Below are 9,851 nucleotides of genomic sequence, written 5' to 3' on the forward strand. Positions count from 1 at the left end.
ATAATTGTGAAATTTTTAACGTTGGGAAGTGTCGTCAATTCATGAGTTAAAATCAAGAATTCATAAACTAATTCACCGTTAATTCCTTTTATGCATTGTTTTCAGGGTCTCACTCTTCATCATGGTGATAACAATGAAGAGATCATAAACACTATTTTGTGGCACACCTACATTCTAGCTGTTTTGGACTAGACATGTCTTGGGGTATGAGTCATAGTGTATGCGTAGTGTAAGGAATAAGAGATAAGAAGATGGAAAAACGAGTTTCTCAAACTCTCATGGTGATATCGAAATTGATCATAAAAACAATTTTTTATTAGCCATCATTCCGAATTAGTATTGATTTGGAATATCAATGTTTAAACAAAAATTATGTTTGGTTTAGAACGGAACCCTATGTTTAGGTTTGTGTATACCTAATACATAATCAGTTTCCAAGATAGGGAAAAGAATCGTACTACCTTTGAAATAATTAGAACCAAGCAGAAATTTCTAAACTCCGAAATGAGTAGAGAAAGGTAGCTCAATGATTATTGGTAATACAACCTATTAGGAAAAAAATTCTTAGAACAAGAGATTTTATTCAGGCTTCAAAACCGTAGAATCAATGAGCCTTCATACAACATGATGCAACATGCTTCTAGGGACACCTAACTATTCAAGATTAAAAAGAAACGATACTTGATCCTCAAGAATTTTGAGTTGTCATGCATGAACAACAAGAGTACACAAAAAAAAATTAGGCACAAAAAATACAAAATATTTTTGAATTTTTTAAAATTTTATAAAAGAGAAAATCTTTTTTGGATTTTTGACAATTTGACGAAATAGAAAATATATTGCGACTCATTCCGATCGATCACAACCAGTCACCGTACAACATTAAAATAAGTAACTACAAACACATACTATTTACCCATTCCAACTCAATCCTATCGATCACAGTCAGTTGCAATTGAACAGTAACCATTGCTTATCACTTTTAGTTACAACCTGCTACGACTAATCGTAGTTATTCGGGATTAAACATTAAACTTTCATAACTTTATTTAACAACAAAATTTGGAACTGGTTCTGCCTCCGTCATTCCCAATCCTTGCAGGATTCGATTAAAAGATACATCAGGTAATGATTTTGTGAAAATATCTATTAATTGATATGCAGATCTAACAAAATGCACTTCAATATTCTCATATTAAACATGATCTTTTATAAAATAATATCTTAGAGCAATATGCTCGGTTTTGTAATGTTGAACAGGATTATGACAAATACGAATCGCTCTTTCAGAGTCACAATATGGAATCTTTTTCATACTAAGACCATAATCCCTTAGTTGAATTTGAATCCAGATTACTTGAGAAATACATGATGCAGTTGTAACGTATTTAGCTTCAGCTGTGGATAAAGAAACACATGTTTTTTCTTGGATTGCCAGCTTACTAATTTACTATTCAGAAATTAACAACCACATGTAGTACTTTTATATCATGACCACGTCCTCCAAGATTAGTATCCAAATGGGTATGCACAAAGAACCCGACGTTAGATGGATACAATAGTCAAAATAGGTATTTTAAAATATTTTTCATTACTTTCATGTGTGGTTCTCTTGGATTTTCTTGATATCAAACATAATAACACACAACAAACATTATGTCAGGTCTACATGGGATCAACAGAACGTTGTTTATACTTGGATTGTTTAAGAAACCAAGTTAGAGTTTCATATCATGCACCAGGAGCTTGTATCAATGCATACACTGCTTTCACAAGTATATAACAATTATCATGATATTTTTCAATGATAAAACGTGGTGGTTGCTCGACCTAGACTGTTTCTTCCAATTCTCCATTAAGAAATGCACACTTTACGTCCATCTGAAATACTTCAAATTGTTTGTGAGAAGTGTACGGAAGAAAAATGTGAACCGATTCCAATCGAGCTACTGGTCCAAATGTCTCTTTGTAATCAATGCCTTCTTCCTGAGAATAACCTTTCACAACCAGACGCGATTTGTTACGAACAAAATTCCCTTCTTTTGTCAATCATGTTGAGAAAGAACCACGTTAATCCAAAAACAGAAGCATTTGGAGGGGTTGGAAATGATGTTCAAAACATTGTTTCTTTCAAATTCATTTAGCTCTGATTGCATCATTTCTACCCAATTAGAATGATCAAGACCAACTTTGACTATTTTGGTTCAATTTTAGATATAAACGAATAAAACATACAAAATTCTTGATTTGCATTGGGTAGTGCTTGATTTTCCTTTTGTTGATCACGAATAAGATAACATGTAGAAGCTTCTTCAATCACTTGCGACTTTGAATGATCTTTGGTCCATTTGTTTAGTGGTGGATACTTTTCATCATATTCATGATCTATTTCACCATGAACTTTTTCAAATTCCGATTGATCGTCCATGAATTTTAAGATTCTTCCTATGGAAATGATTATCAGATATATAGTTTTCTCCCTACATAAAACCATTATTACTTATGTTAGTTTCTTTTTGCACATTTATATTATCATTCATTGTTGTATTTATTTCATTTTGATCATTCTCCTCCTTAATCGAAATACTTGATTGAATCTTTGTCGTGGATTGCTCCCCTCAATCGGAATATCAGATACGTTTCAAATACAAATTGCTCCCCCTAGAGATGTACTTCTATATTTTCAAGAGCATTATCTATATGCTCTAACAATTCATCACCACGATTATCAGATGCCTTGACTTCAGAAGTGATTGCACTATTAAATACATCAAATAAATATAAAAATTCTTCATTAAATAAGTAATTGGCACTGAACCTGAACAAGATAAAGGAAAATTTTATTTGCATTGAATTATAGATTTCTAATAAGATTTTAAGTATTTATCATCAAAAGTCACATAATAACTTTATTCTATCTTCCTTGATCTCTTATTCAGAACACGATATGCTTTCTAATTATGAGAATATTCTAAAAATATGGCTTCGTCAGCTTTGATATCAAATTATTTCGATGCTCCTTTGAGTTGTAAAGAAAAAACCTAGAGCAAAAATCATGAAAAAAATTTAACATTAGGTTTACTATTGTTCAATATTTCAATCACATCATCCCAAAAATAAAGTGGAAGATTAGCATATGAAAAGCAGAGTCCTTGCAGCTTCATACAACGATCAGTTTCGTCTTTCAACAACACCATTTTGGTTGTGGAGTATAACGAGATGAAGCATCACGACCAATTCCTTTGCTTGAATTTTTTTCACATACATGATTTTTGAATTTCGTTCCCTTATCACTGTGAATATTATGAACTGTCTTTCGTAACTAAAATTCAATATTTTTCACAAAATTAATCATCATTTTTGTAGTTTCTGATTTCTGTTTAAGAAAGAAAACCCATGTGAAATGAGGAAAATGATCAACAATAACAAGTATATAGTTATTACCACCAATACTTTCCATTGAAGATCGACCATATAAGTCAATGTGAACTAACTCAAGCAGTTCAACAATCTTGGTATTCAAAAGTGATGAATGACTATTGGACATTGTTTTCCTTGTTCACATGCAACATACAAAGGGTTCCAGAACCTTCCTCATTAAATGATACCTTCAATCTTGGATACATTTCACCTTTTCTACTTGATTTCAAAATAAATTTTGTAGTTTTTTTTGTATGATTCAATCTAGTACCTTCAACAAGTTGAGACATACTTATTTGATTATGTTTTAATCTTTCTGCATAAGCAACTTTTCTAATTATGAATTCTCCATTTGTTATCATTCCATATCCTTTGGTTTCTCCATTCACATTATTTTTATGCTTCACTCTCCCCGCATCTTGTAACACTCTAAATTCTCAAATAAATTTTTCGCTTTTAATCCACACAAAACATTGTTTAACATTTCTCAAACCCAATTTATAATTTGTTTCAAACACAAGAGATAAAATTGTTTATCAATTATCCCAGGATCCTCAAAAACACGAATCAACTAGCTGGTGTGTACAATCATGCATGTGCCTTCCCGCGATCCTGAGATGTACCTGAAACACATTTCACACAACACTGTAAGCACGAAGCTTAGTGAGTTCCCCAAAATACTACACACAAATAATTGGCCTCTCATGGCTATATCTCAATAAGGACCCTCCGGTCATGTGTCTCAGTGAAGACCCTCCGGTCTCACGGCTCGGTTAGCACCCTCTGGTCCTATCTCAATAAAAGCACAGAATAATATGCAACCTAAATCACAAAGACAAAATGCATAATATCTCATATCTCAGTATAAGCACATAAGACCCTCTAGTCTGTAACACAAATAAGACCCTCCGGTTGCACAGTGAATACCACTCAGGTAAGTATAGTGAGAAGACTCACCTCGCAGAGTAAAGAAATATATCCCACACTCGAACTGCTGGTCTAGACTCTGCCCCTCCATGGAATCAGGGTGTTACAGTTCTCCCGCACTTAAATTAGATTTCGCCCTCGAAATCGCTCTTTATTGACACATAGTTTGAAACAAACAATCCGAGAAGCACAACCGTAAAATCTCATAACATGCCACGATCCCCCCTCCCAACATATCCGAAACCAATCAGAAACTCCCAACCCAAAGAAAGACGGACCCCTATGTCGTTGCAATACCAGTTCTAACTCTCCAGAACTTCGGAAATTGTAGTGGTCTGTCTCCCCGACAGACCGCCCATGCGGATTATCACCATGTTAATCGCTCATCGAATAACAGACCCGATAAAACACTTCCAACTCTGATTATCTTGTTACGACTGATGGGAACAAGTCGTTGACCCTAATTGGCTGTTGATCACTCATATCAGACTACTAGTCGATCCAGATTATAACTCAAAAGGAATGGAGGGTCACATCTCACCAAGGAGCAACCACCAGTACTGATATCAGAACCAATCTGAAGAATGAATCTCAATACTCTTCCCTCGGACACTAGAAGAGTGACCAGGCCCGGTCGGAAATATCCCCAGATATCCATAACCATAAGCCCCAGCTTCCTTTCAAACGTTTCTTCCAACATTGTGCACCAGGTTAGCTCCCGACCCAAAAGTTAAACCTCTAAGGCTACTCCAGCACATCCAGCAATACGACTTCACATTCGTTCTATCCAACTGAGATGTCTCAACCAATCACATTGGACTCAGCATCAACAAGTTTACTTTACCCCAAGCGATTTCTACAACCGATTTGAGGTTGCACCTCACCTCCGACCTCTGTCGTCTACTACTTGCTAACTCATGCGTGTCGTGGTCCTCCTTAAACCAAAGAACCGACCCACCCAGGTCTATAACACCAGATGGAAACCATAACTACTCAAAATGAAATCCATCTGACAATCTAAAATCCCCACCTGCCTATCCTTTACACAGATAGAGCCAAACTCAAAACACAAGAGTCTGATCCGACAACATTACACCTCGATCCTTCCGATTTGCGACAACCCCTATCTAACTCAAGACATAACGATTCCCGGACCCTAGTCTCGCCCCTGGTTCGGCCACCAGGTTTCCCAAAGACTCAATTGGCAAGGCTACCCAGGCCTAAGAATCCCCTCTGCGTCATACTCTAACTAGTGAATGCTACGGCTCCCCGCAGTCTTACAACACTTCTCTCACTCTCCATGGGCTCACCCCATGGTTTCCCCCTAACAGTCCTAAGTGATTACTCCCACCCGGATCCATCCACTCTCCTATCACCTCACAATCTCATCATCAAGCCATCACCATACTGAGTTCACTAAACTCATGCTCCGCGACCCATCATAGATAAGTGTGTACACCCACCCAGATTAAGCTTCACTACTCCTGACGACAATTAACTGATGGTTTCACGACTGGAAATATAGTCGCTTGATGCTCCACTCGCCATCTAACAAACCCAAATCTCGCACTAATCTGACAATTTAGGGCATCATACTCGTATACCTCGATACACCATCACAGAATCTCAAGATAGCTTGCAATGACTACTGATCTTCCACTTACACAACTCGAAACCTTGAAGTACTCCAACTCGTAATTTGAAGTACGGAGGAATCGTCAATGACTGAGAACGCGTATCAAAATATTGTCTAACATCCCCCTCTGGCATGTATCACAATATTGTCCGCTTTAGGCTCCCGACATGAAAACTTCACAGGAGGTCACCCATCCATGGATTGCTATCACCCGGGCACACTTAACTACAGAAGTTCTTATGGGATCTGCAGGCTTCACGGCTTTAAAACGCGTTGACAACAATCCAAAACCCCATCCTCCATTGATCAAAACCCATGCGAAACTACTCATACCTTCTCTGAAGTTGATTGACAAATCAATTGTTCCCTTCCCGGACTATAGATAACAATTTATACGTCGAAATAGCAAATTTATCAACAATCAAAACTTGACCCTAACGATCCAACCGCATAGAATCTCGATCATTGGCCAACCCGATGAAACACTGACCATAATTAGGTCTCTAACCAACGGCTACCTGTCATGAAGATACTCAATCTCACCTGGGAACATACAACATGCATCATCTCGCTCTGTAACTTGCCTTGACTACCATAAGACCGAAGCCTCATATTCTCGGACCGCAGATACCCATAACCCATTCTTTAATGCTGCAACTCAAACGGATGGCTGATCCTCCATAGATTACCCGGTTCTCCCCCACAGAGCGTTCGAACCATCGCCAATTGGCATATCAACATACTACGTTGCTGTTGGGTATTTTGTGTTGCGTCATGGGCTTAGTTTTTGTATATTTGGATTCGGCCTGTCCATCTGTGATTATTAATTAGGGTTAAGCTATATATAGTGCATGCATGTATGCCTTAGATACGATCGTCATTATTATTATTATTGCTTTGTAACCCTAAACACATCTACAGTCGAAGTTCTTAATCGAGATCTTCTGAGGTGTTAAAGCTTAATCATTCGACATCAGTTAAACCATTCATGTGTTCTTTATTACGTAATTTATTGCTTTTCTGCTTAGAATCAATCGATCCTACTAGAACATTATTCTAACAATTGGTATCAGAGCAGGAGTCTGTGTAATCAATACACATTCCTTCTGTTTGAAGAATTCTTAAGGGTTTCCGCTTTTATCGAATATAAAGAAGCCGTCTTCTTCCTATCGACGGTAACTCTTGTGTTTGATAAAACCCTAATCTCAAGTTTACAAGTCTGATTCTAGCAGTTCCAAGGAAAGGCTCATCATGTCTTACAACGATTCACAAACTAATCCCATCAACATGTCCAACAGCATTGGATCCACTACAATGGTTCCCATTCTTTACACTCAACACTATGAAGTGTGGGCGCATCACTTTGAAGATTACGTAGTTGGATCTGAAGATAATGGTTATCTCATCTGGGAAGCTATCACAATTGGGCCGGTTGTTCACTCTGGAACGAACAGGACAGTGAAGACTCAAAAAGAATATAATTAGCTTGTGGCGGACGTAGATAAGATGCCACAGGATGAAAAGGACAAGGTGCTATGTAATGTGAAAGCCATGAGAATGATCAGATTCGCACTGCAATCTGACACTTTTCGTTTAGTCGGTTCATGCACAACGGCTAAAGAAATCTGGGATAGGTTAAAAGAACTGTACTCAACCGATGAGGATCTAGAACACTCGATCCAAACCTTGTTGCTCTCAGAATTTGGAGTTTTCGAACAGAAACCTGAAGAGAAACTGATACAAACCTTCGATCGCTTCAATCATCTCCTTAGCAAGATGATCAAGCATGGTATTGAAAGAAAATTGATTGAGCAAAAGGTGACCTTCATGAATGGTTTAAGACCAGAATGGATGGCAGTGGTTTCAACAGTGAAAGCTCGTGAACAATTTAAATCATACTCGCTAGTGAAACTGGTGGGTATTCTTAAATCCCATGAAAGTATGGTAACCAAGGAGGCGAAGATAGTTTCGGGTGTGGGATCGCTGGCCCTTGTCTCAAAAGGAAAAAGTGTTGCAGAAGAAGAGGAGGATTCAGATATGTCTGAGTGTGACCTTACAGGCGAAGAATATGCAATGATGGTCACCAACCCAAAGAAGTTTGCACGAAAGAAGTTCCCTGTCAATAAGAACAGAAACTGGTAAGGAAGTTACAGCTTTGAGAAGGTGAAAGAAGAAACGAAGAACACCTCTCAAAAGGATGACGACAACAAGGAAAGCAAGCTTGTAGGAAACTCTGGATTTGATTGCAATTATTGTCATGGAAAGAACCACTTTGCCAAAGATTGCATGTTGAGGAAAATGACTGAGAAAAGGGACGGAGAAGATGATGAGGCGTATTACATGCGAAAGTTGGAAGAAATAAAGAAAAAGAAAGCATCTAATAGCTCAATGAATGCATTGATTGTGCAGGAAAATATGGATGAAGATGAGTTTGGTGGCGTTGAAGTCTGGTCAACCAATGCTGAGGATGAAGAAGTGAGAAAACCCACACATGGAAGAGCTTACGTGGCGAAAGATACTGGTTCGGCTGGAAAATGTTTCATGGTTACTGCTGGAAGACCAACCGAAGGTGAGCTTAAGGAGCCGAACCTGACTGAGGACAAGTGCTTTGCAGCCAAGCCCGACTATGATCGGCTGATCAAAAAGGTACAATCCATCCTTGAATCACTTAAAGTTCCCGTAACAAATTATGAAGAAGAATTAAATGAACTAAAATTTAAATTCTCTAACTTAAGTGGTAGTCTCATGCAAACTCGCTTAGCGAACTCTAACCTAACTGACCAACTCAGTAGAGTGTCTTCGAAGAGTGAGGAGAGAAGGATGTGGATTGAGCTGAAGGAGACGGAGTTAACTAGGGCTAGGGATGAAATTATTTATTTGCAAGAAGATAATTTAAAGTTTTTGAAACAACGGAATGTTTTTTGCTTGATTGCTAAACGCTTATATACGAATATTACTCAGTTGCACTTAAATTGTGAAATAGGAAAAAAGATTCGCAAGATGATGTTACCCTTCCTTGAATTTAAGGAGGATGAGGTCATCGCTGAGTGTGAATCCATAATGTCCTCAGAAGAGACTTCCATCACTTATAAAATCGAACTAGACAAGATAGAGACCTTTATTGACTCTAAGGAGCATAAATGTATGCTCAAAAATCTTTTAGATGAAAATGATAGGTTGAAAATTAAGTCTGAGACCATTCAAACATTTGACTCATCTAACGCCAAATTAATTTCAGAACATAAAATGAATATAGAAAACACGTCTGAATTTGATGAGGAAAGTGAGATGAGCGAAATCTCGGTGGAAGATGTGGTTGATTGCTCTGAATTTATGAAGAGCGATACCGAGAATGAAAAACCACTCATATCTGAGAGCTCGGTTGAATATGCTTGCCTGTCAAAGGACAAGACGCAGAAACTCAAAGAGAAAGCAATGGTCTATCAGAATGTTCAAACAGTGCCAAATCAAGTAAATGCTGTTACAGGGGTCACTGAAAAACAAACAACAGAATTGAAAATCTTGGTCGACACAGACAATGCTGAAGGGTGCGACGATTATTTCTGGTCAACCCCTATTGATAATGCAGACGAAACCATCGGCTTATCGGAGCGAACCTCGTGGAGGGTAAGAGGTAGATACGTTGCTGAACCGATCAACAAACCCTCAAGTTTTGATAAACCAAGCACGAGTGGAACAAAAGAGATACCAGAAGAACCAAAGAAAGCATCCAATGTACCTTCCAACACAACCAAAACTCAAAAGGAGAAGCCAAAATCAAGCTTCAATATTCATAAATCTCAAAAGCAGCTGGCTGAACAGAAACGCCAAAGAAATCAGAGATACATGAAGAATCTGAATGAGCGAA

This window comes from Lactuca virosa, chromosome 6 (genome assembly GCF_052849685.1).
Source record: "Lactuca virosa cultivar CGN04683 chromosome 6, Lactuca_virosa_CGN04683_v6, whole genome shotgun sequence".
NCBI classification, from domain to species: domain Eukaryota; kingdom Viridiplantae; phylum Streptophyta; class Magnoliopsida; order Asterales; family Asteraceae; genus Lactuca; species Lactuca virosa.